Source organism: Leucoraja erinacea, chromosome 4 (assembly GCF_028641065.1).
Source record: "Leucoraja erinacea ecotype New England chromosome 4, Leri_hhj_1, whole genome shotgun sequence".
Lineage (NCBI taxonomy): Eukaryota > Metazoa > Chordata > Chondrichthyes > Rajiformes > Rajidae > Leucoraja > Leucoraja erinaceus.
In genome coordinates this window covers 29252279-29273526 of record NC_073380.1, presented here as the reverse complement: position 1 = coordinate 29273526, position 21248 = coordinate 29252279, and the positions used below count along the sequence as shown (strand labels likewise).

Sequence of the window (21248 nt, the reverse complement as noted above, 5' to 3'; positions counted from 1 at the left end):
TAAAGTTAATAAGTAGCAGACAGTGATACTTTGAACAAACATGTTCAGAATATTTAAACGTCCTTTTCCACACTGATTCAGTGCAATGTTGAATTACATTTTTACAAATTAATCCGTTTCCATTGTCTAATTGCTGCTTTGTGAAATGTTGTCCAGTAGTACAATGTTAATTTAGATATGAGAATGCATCAGACGCCATTGCTAATGCACACCATGAGAGCTAAAGATGATTATCTTTGTCTCTCAGTCTTTTTATCAGCAAATCAAACGTGCCCTGGTTTTTCAGTGCAGTAAGGTTTGACATTTTTTTGTAGGGAATTATACTTAATTTTGGACTCGATGACTGAAATCTTCTGTAGTTTTTACATTTCTTCCTTGACTTTACTTCCTCTAGCCCGCTTCCATCAATCAGAGGCTTCCTCTAGCTCACTTATTTTGAAGTGCGATGGAACGTTGCAGAGTGGGCAAAGCTGCACCCACCGCTCCAACTGCTCCTGGGCCTCTGTGGAACAAAGCCCCGTGCTCCGTTTTTAAACTCACCGCTGCTCCAACAGCTCCAACCGCTCCTGGGATCATTGGGACCTCTTTTGGGGAAGGTGCGACCTGTACAAAAAGGACGGGTTGCACTTGAACCCGAGGGGCACCAATATCCTGGCAGGGAGATTTGCAAAGGCTACTGGGGAGACTTTAAACTAGAACGGTTGGGGGGAGGGACTCAAATAGAGAAAGCTAGTAGACAGTGTGTGTGGCAGGGGAAGCACTTAGACCCAACATGTAGGGAAGAAAGAAGAAAAAGATAATAAACAGAGAATAAGAGGTAATGTGTTTCTTAAATGTGTATATTTTAATGCTAGGAGCATTGTAAGAAAGGTGGATGATCTTAGAGCCTGGATTGACACCTGGAAGTATGATGTTGTGGTGATTAGTGAAACATGGTTGCAGGATGGCTGTGATTGGGAACTAAATATTCCAGGATTTCATTGCTTCAGGTGTGATAGAATTGAGGGGCAAGAGGTGGAGGTGTTGCATTGCTTGTCAGGGAAGATATTACAGCAGTGCTTTGGCAGGATAGATTAGAGGGCTCGTCAAGGGAGTCTATTTGGATGGAACTGAGAAATGGGAAAGGTGTAGCAACACTTATAGGGGTGTATTATAGACCGCCAAATAGGGAGCGAGAATTGGAAGAGCAAATATGTAAGGAGATAGCAGATATTAGTAGTAAGCACAAGGTAGTGATTGTGGGAGATTTCAATTTTCCACACATACACTGGGAAACACATTCTGTAAAAGGGCTGGATGGTTTGGAGTTTGTAAAATGTGTGCAGGATAGTTTTTTGCAGCAATGCATAGAGGTACCTACTAGAGAAGGGGCAGCACTGGACCCCTGTTAGGAAATGAGACAGGTCAGGTGGCGGAGGTATGCGTTGGGGAGCACTTCAGGTCCAGTGATCACAATACCATTAGTTTCAATATAATTATGGAGAAGGTCAGAACTGGACCAAGGGTTGAGATTTTTGATTGGAGAAAGGCTAACTTTGAGGAGATGCGAAAGGGCAGAGCCGCTGTCTGAAAAAAGCTCAGAGAATTGCTAAGGACAAACTGCACCCCCTCCACATACACCTAGATCTCCTGCCATCAGGCAAGAGATATCGAAGCATCAAAGCCCAGACTACAAGACTGCTAAACAGCTTCCTACCACAGGCTGTGAGGCTGCTAAACAGTCACTCCGTGCTTGATTCTGCGGCTGGCATGGACACTTTAATAACTGGCACTGGCCACTTTAATAACTGGCACTGGCCACTCAAATCAGCTGCCCCGGACATTTTTATGATTGGCTTATTGTATTTTAACGTTGTGTTTTATCTGCTTTTAACTATTTATTTATACTGTTCCATCAGGGACTGGATTGTTTTTAGTGTTATTATGTGTGAAACGTTTTAAATTTCATGTGCGATGCTCCGCTATTCCCTGGGAAACGTCTTTTCATTTTGCACTGTACAACTGTTGCTTGCAAGATGACAATAAAGGTTGATTGATTGATTGATTGATTGATTGATTGATTGATTGATTGATTGATTGATTGATTGATTGATTGATTGATTGATTGATTGATTTAAAAGGAGTGACTTGAGAAATTTTGTTTTATGGAAAGGATGTAGTAGAGAAATGGAGGACATTTAAAGGTGAAATTTTAAGAGTACAGAATCTTTATATCCCTGTTCGGTTGAAAGGAAAGAGTAATATTTCGAAAGAGCCATGGTTTTCAAGGGAAATTGGACACTTGATTCGGAAAAAGAGAGAGATCTCCAATATTTATAGGCAGCATGGAGTAAATGAGGTGCTTGAGGAGTATAAAGAATGGAAAAAGAATCTTAAGAAAGAAATTAGAAAAGCTAAAAGAAGATATGAGGTTGCTTTGGCAAGTAAGGTGAAAGTACATCCAAAGGGTTTCCACAGCTATATTAATAGCAAAAGGATAACGAGGGATAAAATTGTTCCATTAGAGCGTTAGAGTGGACAGCTATCTGCAGAGCCAAAAGAGATGGGGGAGATATTGAACAATTTCTTTTCTTCGGTATTCACCAAGGAGAAGGATATTGAATTATGTGAGGTAAAGGAAACAAGTATAGTAGCTATGGAAACTATGAGATTCAAAGAAGAGGAAGTACTGACACTTTTGAAAAATATATGTGGATAAGTCTCCAGGTCCTGACAGGATATTCCCTAGGACACTGAGGGAAGTTAGTGTAGAAATAGCAGGGGCTATGACAGAAATATTTCAAATGTCATTAGAAACGGGAATAGTGCCGGAGGATTGGCGTACTGCGCATGTTGTGCCATTGTTTAAAAAGGGTTCTAAGAGTAAACCTAGCAATTATAGACCTGTTAGTTTGACATCAGTGGTCGGCAAATTAATGGAAAGGATACTTAGAGATAATATATATAAGCATCTGGATAAACAGAGTCTGATTAGGAACAGTCAACATGGATTTGTGCCTGGAAGATCATGTTTGACTAATCTTCTTGAATTTTTTGAAGAGGTTACTAAGGAAATTGATGAAGGTAAAGCAGTGGATGTTGTATATATGGACTTCAGTAAGGCCTTTGACAAGGTTCCACATGGAAGGTTGGTTAAGAAGGTTCAATTGTTGGGTATTAATAGTGGAGTAACAAGATGGATTCAACAGTGGCTGAATGGGAGATCCCAGAGAGTAATAGTGGATAACTGTTTGTCATGTTGGAGGCCGATGACTAGTGGGGTGCCTCAGGGATCTGTGTCGGGTCCCACTGTTGTTTGTCATATACATCAATGATCTGGATGATGGTGTGATAAATTGGATTAGTAAGTATGCAGTTGATACTAAGATAGGTGGTGTTGTGGATAATGAAGTAGATTTTCAAAGTCTACAGTGAGATTTAGGCCATTTGGAAGAGTGGGCTGAAAGATGGCAGATGGAGTTTAATGCTGATAAGTGTGAGGTGCTACATCTTGGCAGGACAAATCAAAATAGGACGTACATGGTAAATGGTAGCGAATTGAGGAATGCAGTTGAACAGAGGGATCTAAGAATAACTGCAAAGTTTCCTCTAGGTGGAATCTTCACCTTCTGCCCCAACAGCTGCTGACAACGTTCTACCGCTGCACCACAGAGAGCATATTAACGTATGGCATCTCTGTGTGGTATCTCAGCTGCACGGAGGCAGAGAGGAGAGCTCTTCAGCGCGTGGTCCACAGAGCGCAGAGCATCATTGGGACAGAGCTACCAGCCTTGGAGGGCATCTACCACACATGGTGCCTCAGGAAGGCCGTCAGCATCCATAAACACTCATCACACCCCTGTAACGGACAGTTTGAACTACTTCCCTCCGGCAGACGTTACAAGGCCTTCTACGCCCGTACCTCCAGACTCAGAAACAGCTTTATTCCAAGAGCTATAGCGGCTCTGAACCGGCCCTGCTGAGTGCCCCCACCCCCCCTGGACTGTCTCCCTCGGATGGTCACGACACACAGCTTATTTATTTATTTTACTTTTCTTTTTCATCGGTTGGAGCTGCATACTAAATCTCGTTGCACTGATGTGCAATGACAATAAAATATATTATTATTATTATTATTATTATTATCTCATGTAGATAGGGTGGTAAAGAAAGCTTTTGGTGTGCTGGCCTTTATAAATCAGAGCATTAAGTATAGAATTGGGATGCAATGTTAAAAAATGTACAAGGCATTGGTGAGGGCAATTCTGGAGTATGGTGTACAATTTTGGTCGCCAAATTATAGGAGAGTACAGAGGAGATTTACTAGAATGTTGCCTGGGTTTCAGCACCTAAGTTGAACAAGATAGGTCTTTATTCTTTGGAGCAAGATAGGTCTTTATTCTTTGGAGCACAGAAGGTTAAGGGGGAACATGATAGAGGTCTTTAAAATTATGAGAGGGATAGACAGAGTTGACGTGGATAAGTTTTTTTCCATTGAGAGTAGGGAAGATTCAAACAAGAGGACATGATTTGAGAATTAAGGGACAAAAGTTTAGGGGTAACATGAGGGGGAACTTCTTTACTCAGAGAGTGGTAGCTGTGTGGAATGAGCTTCCAGTGGAAGTGGTGGAGGCAGGTTCGATTTTATCATTTAAAAATAAATTGAATAGGTATATGGATGGGAAAGGAATGGAGGGTTATGGTCTGACTGCAGGTAGATGGGACTAGGTGAGAGTAAGTGTTCGGCATGGACTAGAAGGGCCTGTTTCCGTGCTGTAATTGTTATATGGTTATATAGTTATAAGGTTCAAAGAAAACATCCATCCCAGATTGTCAGTAAAAATTTGTACTAGAGCTCCCTTGTGGGCCTTTCATATGGAGACAAATTAGAAAGACTGGTTAATTCTTAGATTGTAAAGAGACGATGAAAATTTGCTTTCTCCTTACTACCCCAATTCCTTCCGGGATCCTACAGCAGAGAAAGTGGCCCTTCCACCAATCAAGTGAATGCTGGCATCTTCAAAGAATTATCCCATTTCCTATGCTCTTTCCCCATAACCTTGCAAATTGCCCCCCATTAAAATATTTACCTCATTACATTTTGAAATTTAATATCCTCTCTTAGGCTGAGCTTTACTTTAAAAAGCCCCTTTAATGGTAGGTCCCAACCAATCCATCAGCATGGCATCAGTGGGTTAAAGGGCCTTTTTCCATGCTGTATCTTTAAACTAAACTAAACTAAATCCTTAATTTTACTTCGGAGTCACGTGAGTGATTCCGTGAAGACCCCAGCCCAGTGCGCAGGTGCGGCCATAATCGCACAGCTGTGCAAACGCGGCCAGCGGGAGGCGGCGCTCCCGCAAACCAAGGAACGTGAGGTAAGTACTTACCTTAATCGGGCCTTGTGGTTTTTGCTCCAGGGGGAGCAAAGTAGAGAGGCAGCGGCCCCCGTTCGACTCCAGCGAAGGAGCCGACAGTGGAGGGGGATAGGCGCAAACGGGACTGCACACGCTGTGGACCACTGACAGGGAGCTGCGCTGATGCCGGTCCGCTGAACAGCTGTTTGGTAACAGCAGCGGACCGGAGGGAAATTTAAAAACCCGACCGGCAGCCCTGCAGACTCCTGACAAGGAGAATCGCCGCCCGGGAACCGCTACAATGCCGCCTGGAAAACGGCAGGCAGCCTCTAAATACAGGTAAGACAAAAATCTTACCAAAATTACAGGTTCTACAGGAATCAACTTCCTCCAACACTGGAACAGGTGGAGACAGCAAAAATAAGTATGTCTGTCTCCCCAAGCCAGAGGAGGTAATGGAGTTCTAAACCTCCAGGAAAAAAGGGGCACTGGCTGAATGCCAAGGGAGCTGACACTCCTACCCCAGTGCTATTGCACTAGCCATCTCCCTTGTCGAGGGATTGATGCAACAGCGGAGTTTGAGCTATGCCTCCTCCAATTTATAGCACACCCTTTTGCTCCCTCTTTTGAGGCTAGCTAAGGAGGCCAGGGCTGGGCTGGCTTAAACGCTGGGCAGGCAGACGAGAACAGCAGTATGCCAGGGGAGCAGGATCAGGAAGAGCTACTGGGTGTCGTGGGCCACTACACGGCTCCTCCAAGCGACCATCTTCCCAAACAAAGCCCTGCAGGAGTAGGCCTTTCTAGAGGCAAATCCGCAGGCAGCTGGGTCAGCAGACTCGCAAACAAGAGCTAAAAGCAGCGAATTCTGAAGCTCCTAACAGAAGGGTCAAGAAGCCTTTGCTCGTTTTCCACGGATCATACTCACCTGGCAGGCGAGACGCCATGATCACCAAGGTGGTTCTCCCAGGGTGAGACTATCCCGTTGCACTACGAGTGTGCTGACGCCTAAGATGTTCCCAAATTTGGGATACTCGACTGACATTTGTGCATATAAGACCTGCCCGCAACCCCAAATATACGGGGCTATGCAAACCGCTGCTGCGGGAAGAGAGGCAGCTAAACCTGTGCGCCTCATGAGGGCAGGCCATGGAACGAGCAGGACATCGCATCCAACACCCAGCTGGCAGCACCCCTCGGCTTCCACCAGCAATATCAAACAAGGACTGGTGAAAGCCTGGCGACCGCTTCACATTACCCCCAAAGTTCTTTTTAGACAGGGGCCCAGAGCGGAGCCGTGGGAAAATGCGCCGCCCCACCGACAGCACCAGCATACCAGCAAAACTAGGCCTTCATGAAAAACCAATAAACATGGAGGTAGGTAGTCTGGTTCCTCCCAGTTTACACTAAATAAGGGTGTTCTACTAACTGCGGGGGGGGGGGCATTTACACTTGTTGATAAAGCATGGGGTGCTGTCACAAATAACTAAAATATACTCAACAGTATTAGTGGATAAAAACTTGAATTCAAATTGGGCATATTACCGCCAGTTCAGCAATGCGCCCAAAGGGCATTTTCTCCCTCTAAGAAAGAGAAGTGAGAAGGTCAAGCTGAACTAGAAAGGCTCATTACTAAACGGATCATGGGAGTAAACATGAACCATTGGAATTTGTATCGAATATATTCACCAAAACTACAAAAGATGGTGAATGTAGCATCATCATTGATCTAATATCACTAAATAAATCTGTTGAGTATATACACTTTAAGATGGAGACGGGTTTTTGTCACTGCCAGACAGCTGATCTCCAAAGGATACCTATGGCGAGCATTGATATGGAAGATGCAAACTATCTTATACCCATACACTAGGATCATTGTAGATACCTAAAAATATTTTACCTGGATAATGGATATTCCGGTTAGGGCAACTATGGGAGTATAGAGCATTCCCAATGGTCTAACCTCAGCCCTAAACTATTATAAATATTAAAAATGGCCATGAAAATATTAAGAAAACAAGCATAATCATGGCATATATTGGATGATATCCTCATATTAGGGGAAACAAAGGAATTAGCTGTGGCAGCAGTTCTAGCTACGAAACAGCTCCCTAAAGCTCTGAGGTTCATCCCACGCCCAGATAAACCAGAATTGAAGCCGTTAACTACCATGGATTATCTGGGCTTCAATAACAATCCATCCATATGACTGTTACTTTGCCAAGGTACTTGGGTCACTATAATCAAATCATGAAGGTACCCACTGAAGCTATATCACAATTACAGTGGTGGGCAGACATATATTTGGCATAGTTTTCAGCCCTATTATCATCACCAATCCCAACTTGGTTATTAAAAACCGATGCCAGTACTTTAGGCTGGGGAGCAACTAAACTCCATATCCAGCACAGGTAACAGATGGACCAATTCAGAAACATCGTTACTACACACACCGGGCATCAACTACTTGGGATTGGTGATCGCCTATTGGGCTAAAAAGCATATGCATTTCAAATGCAGCACGTACATATGTGGTTACGGATTGATAATACTATGGTGGTGGCTTATATCAACCATATGGGGAGCATAAAATCATTATTGTGCAACAAATTGGTCAAACAGATCTGGCAATGGTGTGTCAAAAGACATTTTAACTATCAGCTGCCTATGTCCTAGTAAGCTAGAACACAGTGGGAGACACCACGTCACGGGTAAAAATTTATGATAACATTGAATAGATGTCAAACCCAAAATATCTGCTAAAGGTATTAAGCAGTTTGAAAGCCAGATATCAATTTGGTTGCACAAGACGGAATCACCAGTAACCTATGTATGTGACTTAGGAACCAGATCAGAGGCAGCAGCGATAGATGCCTACACGCTGGAAGGGGGAATTTCTGCTTTGCCTTCCTCCCTTCTGCCTCATCAGTCGGGCGCTTCGCAATACAGATGGAATCTGTCTCTGAGATATTGAACGTGCCCGACCGGCCTACACAGCCATGGTTCCCAGTTCATCACGACATGGTGGGCGAGTCACCTATGGATTTCCCTAGTGGACCATGGTTGCTGACTCAACCCAGTATCAGGCATAAGCCACCCATGCCAGAAAAACATCAAACTCCTGGGTGCAGGTTTTGAATAGACCTTACCAGGGACTGGGATTATCCAAAGGAACCATTACCACCATGTCGGCATCCCTGCGAACAGTCACCAAGAGCTAACATGGGTAAAATACTTCCACGACGCAGGGACAACATACCAAACTATTCAACCACTGACGTATTGGAGTTCCTGGAACATCTACACCATGACTAAAAGGTGAGTTACAGTGCCGTAAATACAGCATGGAGCGCCTTGTCTGCTTCTAAAACAGCAGGACAGCAGAGCATGGAGATATACCCATGTATGGGATATCGGTGTGATATTGACATATCTCAGAGAATGGCATCAGCCAGATCCCTCAGTCTTGCTCTATCTATGTTAAAAACGCTCATGCTTATGGCTCTTGTATACGCTCACAGAGTCCAGTCACTCCATAAAACTAGACTGGATAACATGGTGATTACCCCAGACGCATCACGTTCATCATTCTAGGTCTGGTAAAAACCCAACTCGCAGGTATATGGGACGAGGCGAGATTATGAGTTCGGCACGGACTGGTAGGGTCGAGATGGCCTGTATTTCCGTGCTGCAATTGTTATATGGTTATATGGACCAGGAACGCCCTATTCACTGGTGGGATTCCGGGCCTACCCACCAGAGTCCAGGTTGAGTGTGGTGACCCATCTACTACAATATATAGACACAACCCACAATCTTAGAGGGAGAGGAAAGCCTATGGGTCAACCACAGAAACCCCAAGACGGGGTACGAGCCAAACCACTCCAAGGTGGCTCAAACAGGTACTGAAAGCTGCCGGAATAGATAATAATACATTTTAATCCCATTCCACTAGGGCAGCATTGATATCAGCGGCTGAACGAATGGACATCCCGGTTGACCACATTCTCAATACGGCAGAATGGTCAAGGGAACGACGTTCAGAACATTTTTTATTGTAAACCGTTGATAAGCCTGATTTAATTGCAGAAAGAATATTACAAACTGCAATATTAATTTAAGCTCAGGGGAGCCTTTATGTTGTTATTGTTAACAAATACCTTTCTGTTTCTTGTGAAAGCAGATCCATTGGTTGATTACGATAACACTTCCTCCCTCAAAAACTTCGGCAGTGAGTGAAATAAAAACTGTTACACGGTTTGAAATCACAGACCTTTGAAGTCTTCACGGAATCACTCACGTGACTCCGAAGTAAAATAGTAAGATTAAACGAGTACTTACCAGTATGAAGTTTGATCTGTATTTTATGAGGAGTTACGATGAGGGATTACGTGCCCTCCGCTCCCACCCTCAATATATAGATCAAACTAATAAACTGATGTCTCATGATCTTTACTATCTTACTTCAAATATTGTGTCTATCCTGTGATTTCACACCGCTGCTTCGAAGTATGCCGCACCTGCGCACTGGGCTGGGGTCTTCACGTAATCCCTCATCGTAACTCCTCATAAAATACAGATCAAACTTCATACTGGTAAGTACTCGTTTAATCTTACTATTAACCTTCCTTCTACTGAATGGGTACTTGTTAAATTCTGGTAGTTTTGTATATTTCAGCAGTCTCTGGTTTCTAATACAGAAGAAGCATTAGTTAAATGCAGGAAAAATGTTCCCGATGTTGGGGGACAATAGACAATAGGTGCAGGAGTAGGCCATTCGGCCCTTTGAGCCAGCACCACCATTCACTGTGATCATGTCTGATTATCCACAATCAGTACCCCGTTCCTGCCTTCTCCCCATATCCCCTCACTCCTCTATCTTTAAGAGATCTATCTAACTCACTCTTGAAAGCCTCCAGAGAATTGGCCTCCACTGCCTCCTGAGGCAGAGAATTCCACAGATTCACAACTGTGTGAAAAAGTTTTTCCTCATATCTGTTCTAAATGGCTTACCCCTTATTCTTAAACTGTGGCCCTGGTTCTGGACTCTCCCAACATCGGGAAGATGTTTCCTGCCTCTAGCATGTCCAAATCCTTAATAATCTTATATGTTTCAATAACATCCCTTCTCATCCGTCTAAATTCCAGAGTATACAAGCCCAGCCGCTCCATTCAAGTTCAAGTTCAAGTGAGTTTATTGTCATGTGTCCCTGTATAAGACAATTACATTCTTGCTTTGCTTCAGCACACAGAACATAGTAGGCATTTACAACAGAACAGATAAGTGTGTCCATGTACCATGATATAAATATATACACACATGAATAAATAAACTGATCAAGTGCAAATAACAGAAAATTGGTTATTAATAATCAGAGTTTTGTCCGAGCCAGGTTTAATAGACTGATGGCTGTGGGGAAGTAGCTATTCCTGAACCTGGTTGTTGCAGTCTTCAGGCTCCTGTACTTTCTACCTGAAGGTAGCAGGGAGATGAGTGTGTGGCCAGGATGGTGTGGGTCTTTGATGATACTGCCATCCTTTTTGAGGCAGCGACTGCGATAAATCCCCTCGATGGAAGGAAGGTCAGAGCCGATGATGGACTGGGCAGTGTTTACTACTTTTTGTAGTCTTTTCCTCTCCAGGGCGCTCAAGTTGCCGAACCAAGCCACGATGCAACCGGTCAGCATGCTCTCTACTGTACACCTGTAGAAGTTAGAGAGAGTCTTCCTTGACAAACCGACTCTCCGTAATCTTCTCTGGAAGTAGAGGCGCTGATGAGCTTTCTTGATTATTGCATTAGTGTTCTCGGACCAGGAAAGATCTTCAGAGATGTGCACGCCCAGGAATTTGAAGCTCTTGACCCTTTCAACCATCGACCCATTGATATAAATGGGGCTGTGGGTCCCCCTCCTACTCCTTCCAAAGTCCACAATCAGTTCCTTGGTTTTGCTGGTGTTGAGGGCCAGGTTATTGCGCTGGCACTATATGGACAGTATCTCGATCTCTCTTCTGTCAACATATGACAGTCCTGCCATCCCGGGAATTAACCTCGTGAACCTACTCTGCATTCCCTCAATAGCAAGAATGTTGGAAAGCCCAGATGATATGAAAAATGGAATTTGAGATCTAGTCCAAAACCAGGGGTCATAGTTTAAGAATAAGGGATAGGCCATTTAGGACTGAGGTGAGGAAAAACCTTTTCACCCAGAGCATTGTGAATCTGTGGAATTCTCTGCCACCAAAGATAGTGGAGGCAATTCATTGGATGTTTTCAAGAGAGTTAGATATAGCTCTTAGTGCTAATGGAATCAATGGATATGGGGAACAACAGAATGGGGTACTGACTTTGGATGGTCAGCCATGATCATATTGATGTCAGTGCTGAATGGCCTACTGCGCATATTGTCTTTTTTTCTATGTTTCTAAATGCACATTCCCTTACTTAAAACCCATTAAACACTATTAAAATCTGACATATGATATGATATAGAAGCACAGCAAAAACCTCCATACGAAACTAGCAAATGGGATAAAGCAAAATACCGATTACTGCTGAATCTTACAATAAGGTTGATACGTATCTTTCTTCTCGGCCTTCTGAAATTGTTGATTCCTACTTGAGGAAAGGCCATCATTTGGTGCACTTATCTTTCATAATTTTAACCTGACATAATAGATACATATCACACATGTCCTTAACTGCACCTCTGTTGAAGTCATGTGCACTCCCAAGAGTCAGCCTCCAGTCTTACTGTCTCCTATGACAATCATCCCCAAAGCTGCTGATCAAACACTTTAACCTGATGGAGAATGAAATAGACAATGGTTGGAAACCCCAGATGATATGAAAAATGAGATTTGAGATCTAGTGGTGGAGCTCACCAGCTTCACTTTTGAGCGGATGAATTATCTTGCCATAAACACATCTGGGTAACCTCATGTCAGAACTTCACATTTATGAATACAATGGGAGATGGTGAACAGCATTAAATGTGACTCTGGAAAGGAAACAGTGGCGCAATGGTAGCATTTCTGCCTTACTGCGTCAGAGGCCCGGGTTAGATCCTGACTACAAGTGGTGTCTGTACTGAGTTAGCACTTTTTCTCCCTGTGACCACGTGGGATGCTCTGGTGCACATTTCAAAGATGTGCAGATTTTGTAGGTTAATTGGTTTCTCTAAATTGTCTCTAGTGTGTAGGATGCCACTAATGTGTGGGTGATATGTAAATTATCCATAGTGTGTAGGATAGAATTAGCATACAGGTGGTTGCTGGCCGTGCAAATTAGAGTCATAAAGCTGCACGTTATTGGATTAGGGTCAAGATTTTACCTCCATCACCATTCAAAGTCATATTTAATGGTTGCCTATGCTGTCACCACTGTGCCGGCAAAGGCAACCTAGAGTTGTTGCCCTACACCACCAGACATCCGGGTTCGATCCTGACTGTGCGGGTGCATGGAGTTTGTACATTCTCCCTGCGACCTGCGTGGGATTTCCCTGGGTGCTCCGATTTCCTCCAACCCTTCAACGGTGTACAGGTTTGTAGTTTAATTCGTCTCGATAAAAATTTGTAAAATTGTCCTTATTTTGTAGGATAGTGTTAGTGTACGGGGTGATCGCTGATCGGCACGGACTTGTTGGGCTGAAGGGCCTGTTTCCATGCTATATCTCTAAAGTCTAAAGTTTAAAGTCTTATTTTCAACTAAAGTTGCATGTATTTGGAATGATCATAGCAATTATGTCACGGTGAGACCAATCGAGTTGCGTCATGGAGTATAAATATGGGCAGCATTCTGGGGGACATGTTCATGAAAGTAGCTCGTTACCCAATGGCACATTCATATGTCTGGGTATCGTAGTCCCTCAATCACTGACTTGTAAGTACAATGACATTAAGACGTAGGGAGAATTCACTGCAGATTTAATCTAATACGAAAAAACTTACCAGTGTTCACAATCTTCACCTGTGATTTATAATGATCACAACTGCTAAATTATAACAGGGACTATGCTTAAAAAGCACTACATTGGTTGTAAGGCACTTCGTACATCCTAAAGCTATGAAGACACTGCATTAATGCAATGTTTCCCATTTTATGATACTTGGAAGAATGCCCAAGAAGTGCTGCATAATGGTGATGCAAGATGTGTCTATTAACTCTGTTAGTAAGCAATCTGTTCAATGCATTCCCATTAATTGCAATATGATTTGAATCAAGGTGACTTCCCCTTAATTGCAATATGATTTGAATCAAGGTGACTTGGAAGTGATATGTGGTAAAATGAGAGACATTGTGGTGTTGTCCAGCTGTTAGATCTGCTGATGTCTGTATTGAAAATACACCCAATTCAGAGGTAAAAAGATGAACTCGTTTTGTAGAGTTTAAATCAAATATATTAGGGAAAAAGTATTTAAAATGATTGATCACTAAAAAATAATTCACCACAGGACTGAAGCAAGTGAGACGCTTATACTCTTTGAAGAATGTTCTGAAAGTCCATCTGAAGGACCATCTGACCTTCTGAAGGATCCTCTGGTTCTTTTTAATGGACTATCTGACATTCTCTGAAAGACCATCTGAAGTATCCTCTGGCTCTTTCTGAAAGACCATCTGACCATCTCTGAAGGTCCACCTGAACGATCATATGACACTCTCTGAATGTCTGTCAATAAGGGTCATCTGTCACTCTCTGAAGATCCATCTGAAGGATCATCCAACACTCTCTGAAAGACCATCTGGAGGATCATTTGACCCTCTGAGGGATCTTCCGGCATTTTTGAAGGACCCTCTGACACTGGCAATCTGATCCACTGATCCTATGAAATACCCACTGACACCCTCAAATGAACCCTCCAAAATGGACCATCTGGCACTCTCTGCCTGACTCGCTGATGCTTGATAGGACGCCTCTGAACCACAGTGGGACACCTTGACCCCCTTAAGGCTCCTCTGACACCCTCTGAGAGACTCTAAATTTCTCTGAAGGATACATTCTGAAGCACCTCTGACAGACTCTCTGAAAGTCGAGAGTTTTATCTATCTAACTCACATGATACCACCCCTATCCTGCGTGTTCATAGAATATAGAACATGGAACAGTACAGCACAGGAACAGATCCTATAGCCCACACTGTCTGTACTGCCAAGACTAACTTTAATTCTGCACATAATCCAAATCCCTGCATGTCCCTGCGCTTGTCCAAAGGTATCTTCAATGCCACTTTAGTATCTGCCTACACCACCAACCCAGCAGCACATTCCAGGCACTCACCACCATCTGCACATTTCCTTTAAACATTGCCCCTCTCACCTTGAAGCTCTGCCCTCTTGCATTTGATATTTCCATTCTGGGAAAAAGATTCTGACTGTCTACCCTGTCTACGCCTCCCATAATTTTATATACTTCAATCAGGTTGCCCTGTGACCCCTGGAAATCTTGAGAAAACAGTCCATCTGTCCAACCTTTGCCTGCATCTAATAACCCCTAATCCAGGTATCATTCTGGTAAAACACCTCTGCACCCTTTCCAAAGCATCCACATCCATCCTGTAATGGGGCTACCAGAACAGCATGCAATACTCTAAAAGCAGCATAAAGCTGCATCATGACTTCCTAACTCTAAAATTCAATACCCTGGCAAATGAATGTAAGCATACCATACCATATCTAAATGTCTGATCTTGACCACTTCCTGTCAGCGCTGTATATTAATTTTAGAAAAAACGCTCCCCTATATCGCTAGGATTTTTGGCCATCTTACTCACAGCCCTCCTCCGCTGAGGCAGCCCTGAGGATTTTTCCGATCGATGGCAAATAAAAAAGTTATGAGTGTTTAAAAAAATCTTGAGATCAGCTGATTGGCCCTCTCGCCTGTCAATCACCATGATGAAGGTAACGCCTCTTCTGGGAGGGCAGGACTATAAAACCCCGGATGTCTAGATGTGAGTCAGTCACACTGGAAGATTGCGAGGGAGAGGACACAACTCGGATTCTGCTGTGTCAACTGAGCTGTGAGTCTACTGAATTGTGAGTCTGCAATGTACTTCCAATAAATGATTTGTTAGCCCTTAATGAAAATAAAATGAGTTGCTTGGCCTGCCCTGTGCTTGAAACTGCAATGGAAATGGAAATGAAATGAAAATTCAATGAGTTGTTTGGCCTGCCCTGTGCTTGAAACAGCAATGGAAATGGAAATGAAATGAAATGAGTTGTTTGGCCTGCCTGAAACCACTTATATTGGCCCACGAGGTACCTATTAGCCGAGAAACCAGTCCCTTTTGTCCAAAATGCCTGTATTAGCCCAGGAGGAGCATTTTGGCTCAAAAGGCCCGTGCCAGGCCATGAAAACACCAGAAAAAGTGCCTTTCACTGAGATTTAACTCTGATTTTTTTTAAAGAGCCCCTTCAGCCCATCAGGCATGTACTAGCCCAGGAGGAGTCATCAGTAAGTATTCTCCCTGCAAGTATTAAACCTCACCCACTCAATCTTTTTTCTTCCTCCCTTCATTGGTTTCCTGTGAGATCCAGGCCAGGATAGCATTTCCTCCTTCATTGCTGTGATCTGCAGAAAAAGATGAAAAATGTCCAAAATTGATTCTACATCCTCCTTCTCTCTCTCAGAGTCTCTCACCTGTTTTGGGCAGAATTTCTGGCAGTTTCTGAGCTGCCGGCCCACCAGGCCCGAGTGACTGAGCTGCCAGCACACGAGGCCTGAGTGACTGAGCTGCCAGTCCACCAGGCCTGAGTGACTCACTGAGCTGCCAGCCCACCAGGCCTGAGTGACTGAGCTGCCAGCCCACCAGGCCTGAGTGACTGAGCTGCCAGCCCAAGATTCCATTCGGCCCACAATGTCCATACTAGCCCTCTGGAAACCAGTCCGGCCCACAACATCCATACTAACGCTCCAGAAAGCCCCCCCCTCCTCACTGGCCACCAATATTGGAATTGGTGGAGAGGTGGAATATTGCGTTGGGGGACCAGCCCTCCCGTGTGAGCATGGGTCCCAATGGGTCTCACTTAGTGTACTGTTTACTACAACTTTCTATTTACTTGCATTGTCATTTTCAGGGAGTTATGGATTTTGACCCCATAATCCTCTGAGGTGATAAAGGCCTGTTCCTGTGCTGCACTGCTCTATGTATGTTCTATGTTCCATTGATCTTGAGATTCCAACATGCACTCTTTTCCCATTCTTTTCAAGTCAACTTAAGAACCGAGAAACAGGCACAGGATGTCCACTCTTCATGGTTTTAGTTTAGAGGTGCAACATGGAAATAGATTTACTCAGCCTACCGAGTCTATACCGATCATCAATCATCTCTTCGTGCTAGTTCTATGGTATCCCACTTCACAGGCACTCCCTGCACATTAGGGGCAATTTGCAAAGGCCAATTAACCTACAAACCCGTACGGGTTTGTAGGTTAATTGGCCTCTGCAAACCGGGTGAGTGTGCAAACTCCACACAGACAGCACCTAAGGTCAGAATAGAACCTGGGTCTCTGGCACTGTGAGGCATCAGCCCTATTTGTTGATTGGTTTTCCTTCTGTCAGTTTCACATGTCCTTGATCTTGATTGGTGAAGCAAATGACTGAAGGACTCTGGCAAACAAGTGAATAAATCTAAATGAGCTGCTGATTTAAAATGGAATATGAAACTCCTGTGACAGAGCAGCCTCTTTCATATCCTCAGGCTTACAATCCTAAGGAATCCATCCAATTTACATTCCAGGTATAACAGCAGCAAAAGATAAGCAACAGATGATACACAAGATTGTGTACGTTAACATTGGTGAGGTCAGAAGTGGAGGAAAATATTTGAAAGTTCCAATTTACAAAATATGTTTCTGATCTTCAAACATTGCACTTCCATCTGGGATCTATCCTTACACATCATCAGTAGTAAAATCCACCCATTCACCTGTCCAGGCTTACTCTTAAACAGACGCAAAACTGCAAGAGCCACGGGAAGTTGCCACATATATATATATATCTATATCTATATCTATATATATATATATATATATATGTCTATCTATCTATCATGGTTTGTGCAGCTGGCAGAGCTGCTGCCTCACAGCGCCAGTGACTCGTGTTTGATCCTGACCTCAGGTGCTGGTCTGTGTGGAGTTTGTACATTCTCCCTGTGAGTTTCCTCTGGGTGTTTTGGTTTCCTCCCACATCCCAAAGATATGTGTGTCACTTAGACTATGCTTGCTCACTAATGTAAACAAGGCCAAATCAGAGGATGAGCTGCGAGGAGGTGCACATGAGCCTCTGCCTCACCTGGAGGGACTGTTGGCTTCCCAGGATGGAGAATTCTTGCAAATTCCTGGAAGTTGTCTTAGGGCGATGGAGGTGTTGGAGGAGGTGTAGAGACGGGTGTTGCATCTCCTGTGGATGCATTTGGGAAAGTACCTGGGGTGGGGAATGGAATGAGTGAACCAAGGAGTTGAGGAGGGAGTGGTCTCTATGGAATGCGGAAATAGGTGGGGATCATGGTGAAGGAAAAACTTTCCTCTGGTGTGGACAACTACAGGCTACAACCATCCAGGACAAGAGCAATGTATGTGCTCGGCATTTACCAGCTCAACAAAAATTCAATTCAATTCAATAATTAAATCGTGCTTTACTGTCACATGTGCAAAACACAGTGAAATTATTTTAGAGTTGCCAGATCTGGTGCCATTTCCCAAGACCGGACCGTGCACTAGGTCTTATGCCCGTGGTCTCTAGGTCTCCATGTTCCCCAGAAATGCTGCCTGTCCCATTGAGTTACTCCAGCACTCTATTCTTCTGTGCAAACCGGCATCTGTAGCTCCATTGCAGAGAGTGAAAAATGTTCACAGGATGTAGAGAGAAGAGAGCAGTGCTAGTGGTATTAGATTGCCAATGTGATGAATGGCTTCATCCTGTGCCTTAACCTCAGTGGTGGTGAGACAACTGTCTGGTGCTATAGAATCATAAATGTCACTGTTAAAGAACTGTTATCTCAAAGATTCTGAAATGCAGACAAAGTTGTATCTGTTTGCTATTCTTATTTTAAAGTACTTTAAAAATTAAATAACATTGCCCTCAAAAGGGAACGATTATCACATTAAATACCTCAATATGCCACAAATTTAACTAACAGTCAATAGATCCGCAGGCTTTTAACATAAGGGTGACACATTCTGTGAAATCATCACAATTATAATGTCAGATATTACACTCCAGATTAATTTGTCCATTAATGCACAGACTAAACTCTCTTCATTATTCAGTGTGTACTGAGGTCTGCACATTAACTAATTTAACATCTGTAAAATAATGGAGTTTAATTGTCAGGTAATTAATACCAATAAGTAACATAATTTCCCACACAGGCAAAATAATCATTGGGGACATATTCTTTCATTATTTTCTTTTCTGAGGATCTATGTCCAATGAATGATGGCTAATCCCATTTTTAGTTTAGTTGAAAGATACAATATAATATAATATAACAATTACAGCACGGAAACAGGCCAACTCGGCCCTTCTGGTCCGTGCCGAACACTTATTCTCCCCTAGTCCCATCTACCTGCACTCAGACCATAACCCTCCATTCCTTTCCCATCCATATACCTACCCAATTTATTTTTAAATGATAAAATCGAACCTGCCTCCACCACTTCCACCGGAAGCTCATTCCACACAGCTACCACTCTCTGAGTACAGATGTTCCCCATGTTACCCCTAAACCTCTGTCCCTTAATTCTCAAGTCATGTCCTCTTGTTTGAATCTTCCCTACTCTCAATGGGAAAAGCTTATCCACATCAACTCTGTCTATCCCTCTCATCATTTTAAAGACCTCTATCAAGTCCCCCCTTAACCTTCTGCGCTCCAAAGAATAAAGACCTAACTTGTTCAACCTTTCTCTGTAACTTAGTTGCTGAAATCCAGGCAACATTCTAGTAAATCTCCTCTGTACCCTCTCTATTTTGTTGACATCCTTCCTATAATTAGGCAACCAAAATGGTACACCATACTCCAGAATTGGCCTCACCAATGCCTTGTACAATTTTAACATTACATCCCAACTTCTATACTCAATGCTCTGATTTATAAAGGCCAGCACACCAAAAGCTTTCTTTACCACCCCATCTACATGAGATTCCACCTTCAGGGAACTGTGCAGGTGACAGGCTGGGTTAGAACTGTCCTAGACTCCTCTGTTCAACTGCATTCCTCAACTCACTACCATTTACCATGTACGTCCTATTTTGATTTGTCCTGCCAAGATGTAGCACCTCAAACTTATCAGCATTAAACTCCATCTGCCATCTTTCAGCCCACTCTTCCAAATGGCCTAAATCTCTCTGTAGACTTTGAAAATCTACTTCTACTACTACTACTACTAAAATCTACTACTACAGCGCAGAAACAGGTCCTTCGTCCCACTGAGTCCGCACCAACCAGTGATCACCGAACACAAACACTATCCTACATACGCTAGGGACAATTTACAATTTTGCCAAAGCCAATTAACCTCCAAACATGTCTGTCTTTGAAGTGTGGGAGAAAACTGGAGTACCCAGAGAAAACCTACACGGGTCACAGGGAGAACGAACAAACTCCGTACAGACAGCACCAGTAGCCAAGATCGAACCCGGGTCTCTGGCACTGCAAAGCAGCAACTCTACCACTATGCCATCATGCCATCTCTCTAGTGCAATAGTTCACTTTCGCAGATTTGCTTTATCAACTTGGGCTAAATAATTATTTTATCCATGTTATGGTGTCACCGAGCATCACTAAGCTGCTAGCCACAAAAAAAAGTCAGTTGATTAAGTTGATGATAATTAGTTGCACCGAGCCATAAATAGGGTAAAAGTCTTGTACCCAACTTTTCCTCAAAAGCAAAGAAACATCATCATCTGCAGTCTTTTAATATCAGGATGATGTATTCTGTGGAATTATTGCAGTAATTGTGAGAAATGCTGAGGATGCATCCCAGTGCATCTTTCACACTGGAGTCTGGCTCAGCCAGTGACACCTAGACTGGGTGACAACCAAGAATAGTTTGGTGACTACTGGAGAGACAGTTGATAGCACGGAAAGACAGCACCTGGGACAGGCTGGGTTAGAACCCCAGTCTGTGTCTTTCGTACGAAAGCCACCCAACAATCGTTCAGAAAGGCTGAATGAAAAATACCCCCAGGAGATCCCGAGAGGGGCGGAGGATGAGATCTCCAATAGTACAGACCAAGGGTTATTGACCCACACAAACTACCTGACTACGAGTATAAGATGCATTTGCGGAAAGCTGTGTAAGAACCACCGTCACCTAAAAATCCATCTGGCAAGAATGAAATGCTCGGAGAAGGAGAAAGAGGTGTAGCACGCAGGCCTTGAACCTGGTGAGACGGAGGAGGAGCCCGGCCAGGACTCACCCCACAGAGCCCAGTCCCTCCACGCACTAGAATCTCCCAACCCCTGCAGAGTAGTAGTTCCACAGCAACGGATTGAGTGGCCCCCAGCCAGCAACCGGAATGAATGGCTGCAGTTTGACAAAGACGTGACCAACATCATTCAAGCCACAGCCAAAGGTGATGTAGATCGCCGACTCCAAACAATGACTGCCATCATAGTCAGTTATGCCTCTGAAAGATTTGGCCATCGCGGGAAAGGTATCACCAAGCCCAACCACCTGCACCATGAACCGCAGGGTCACCAAAATACATCAACTGAACCTGGAGCTCCGAACCCTCAAAAAACACTACAAGACATCTACTGAAGAGGAGAAAGCAAGCCTTGGCCGACCTACAAAACATCCTAAGGAAAAGGCTTATGACCCTCTGCAGAGCAGAGTGGCACAGGAGAAGAGGAAGAGAGAGTGCAAGGAAGCGAGCTGCATTCATTTCCGATCCCTTTGGCTTTAACAGGCGA

General features: G+C 43.7%; 1 long non-coding RNA gene across 1 annotated transcript in view; it reads right to left on the bottom strand.

Moving 5' to 3' along the window:
* Positions 1-9978: 9978 nt before the first annotated feature.
* LOC129696229 (uncharacterized) overlaps positions 9979-21248 on the bottom strand; it is a 33470-nt gene continuing 22200 nt past the window's right edge. The window contains exons 2-3 of the long non-coding RNA XR_008723292.1: positions 15818-15901; positions 9979-12136 (exon numbers count right to left, since the gene is read on the bottom strand). This is a non-coding gene — a long non-coding RNA (uncharacterized LOC129696229). The remainder of the gene's footprint in view (positions 12137-15817; positions 15902-21248) is intronic.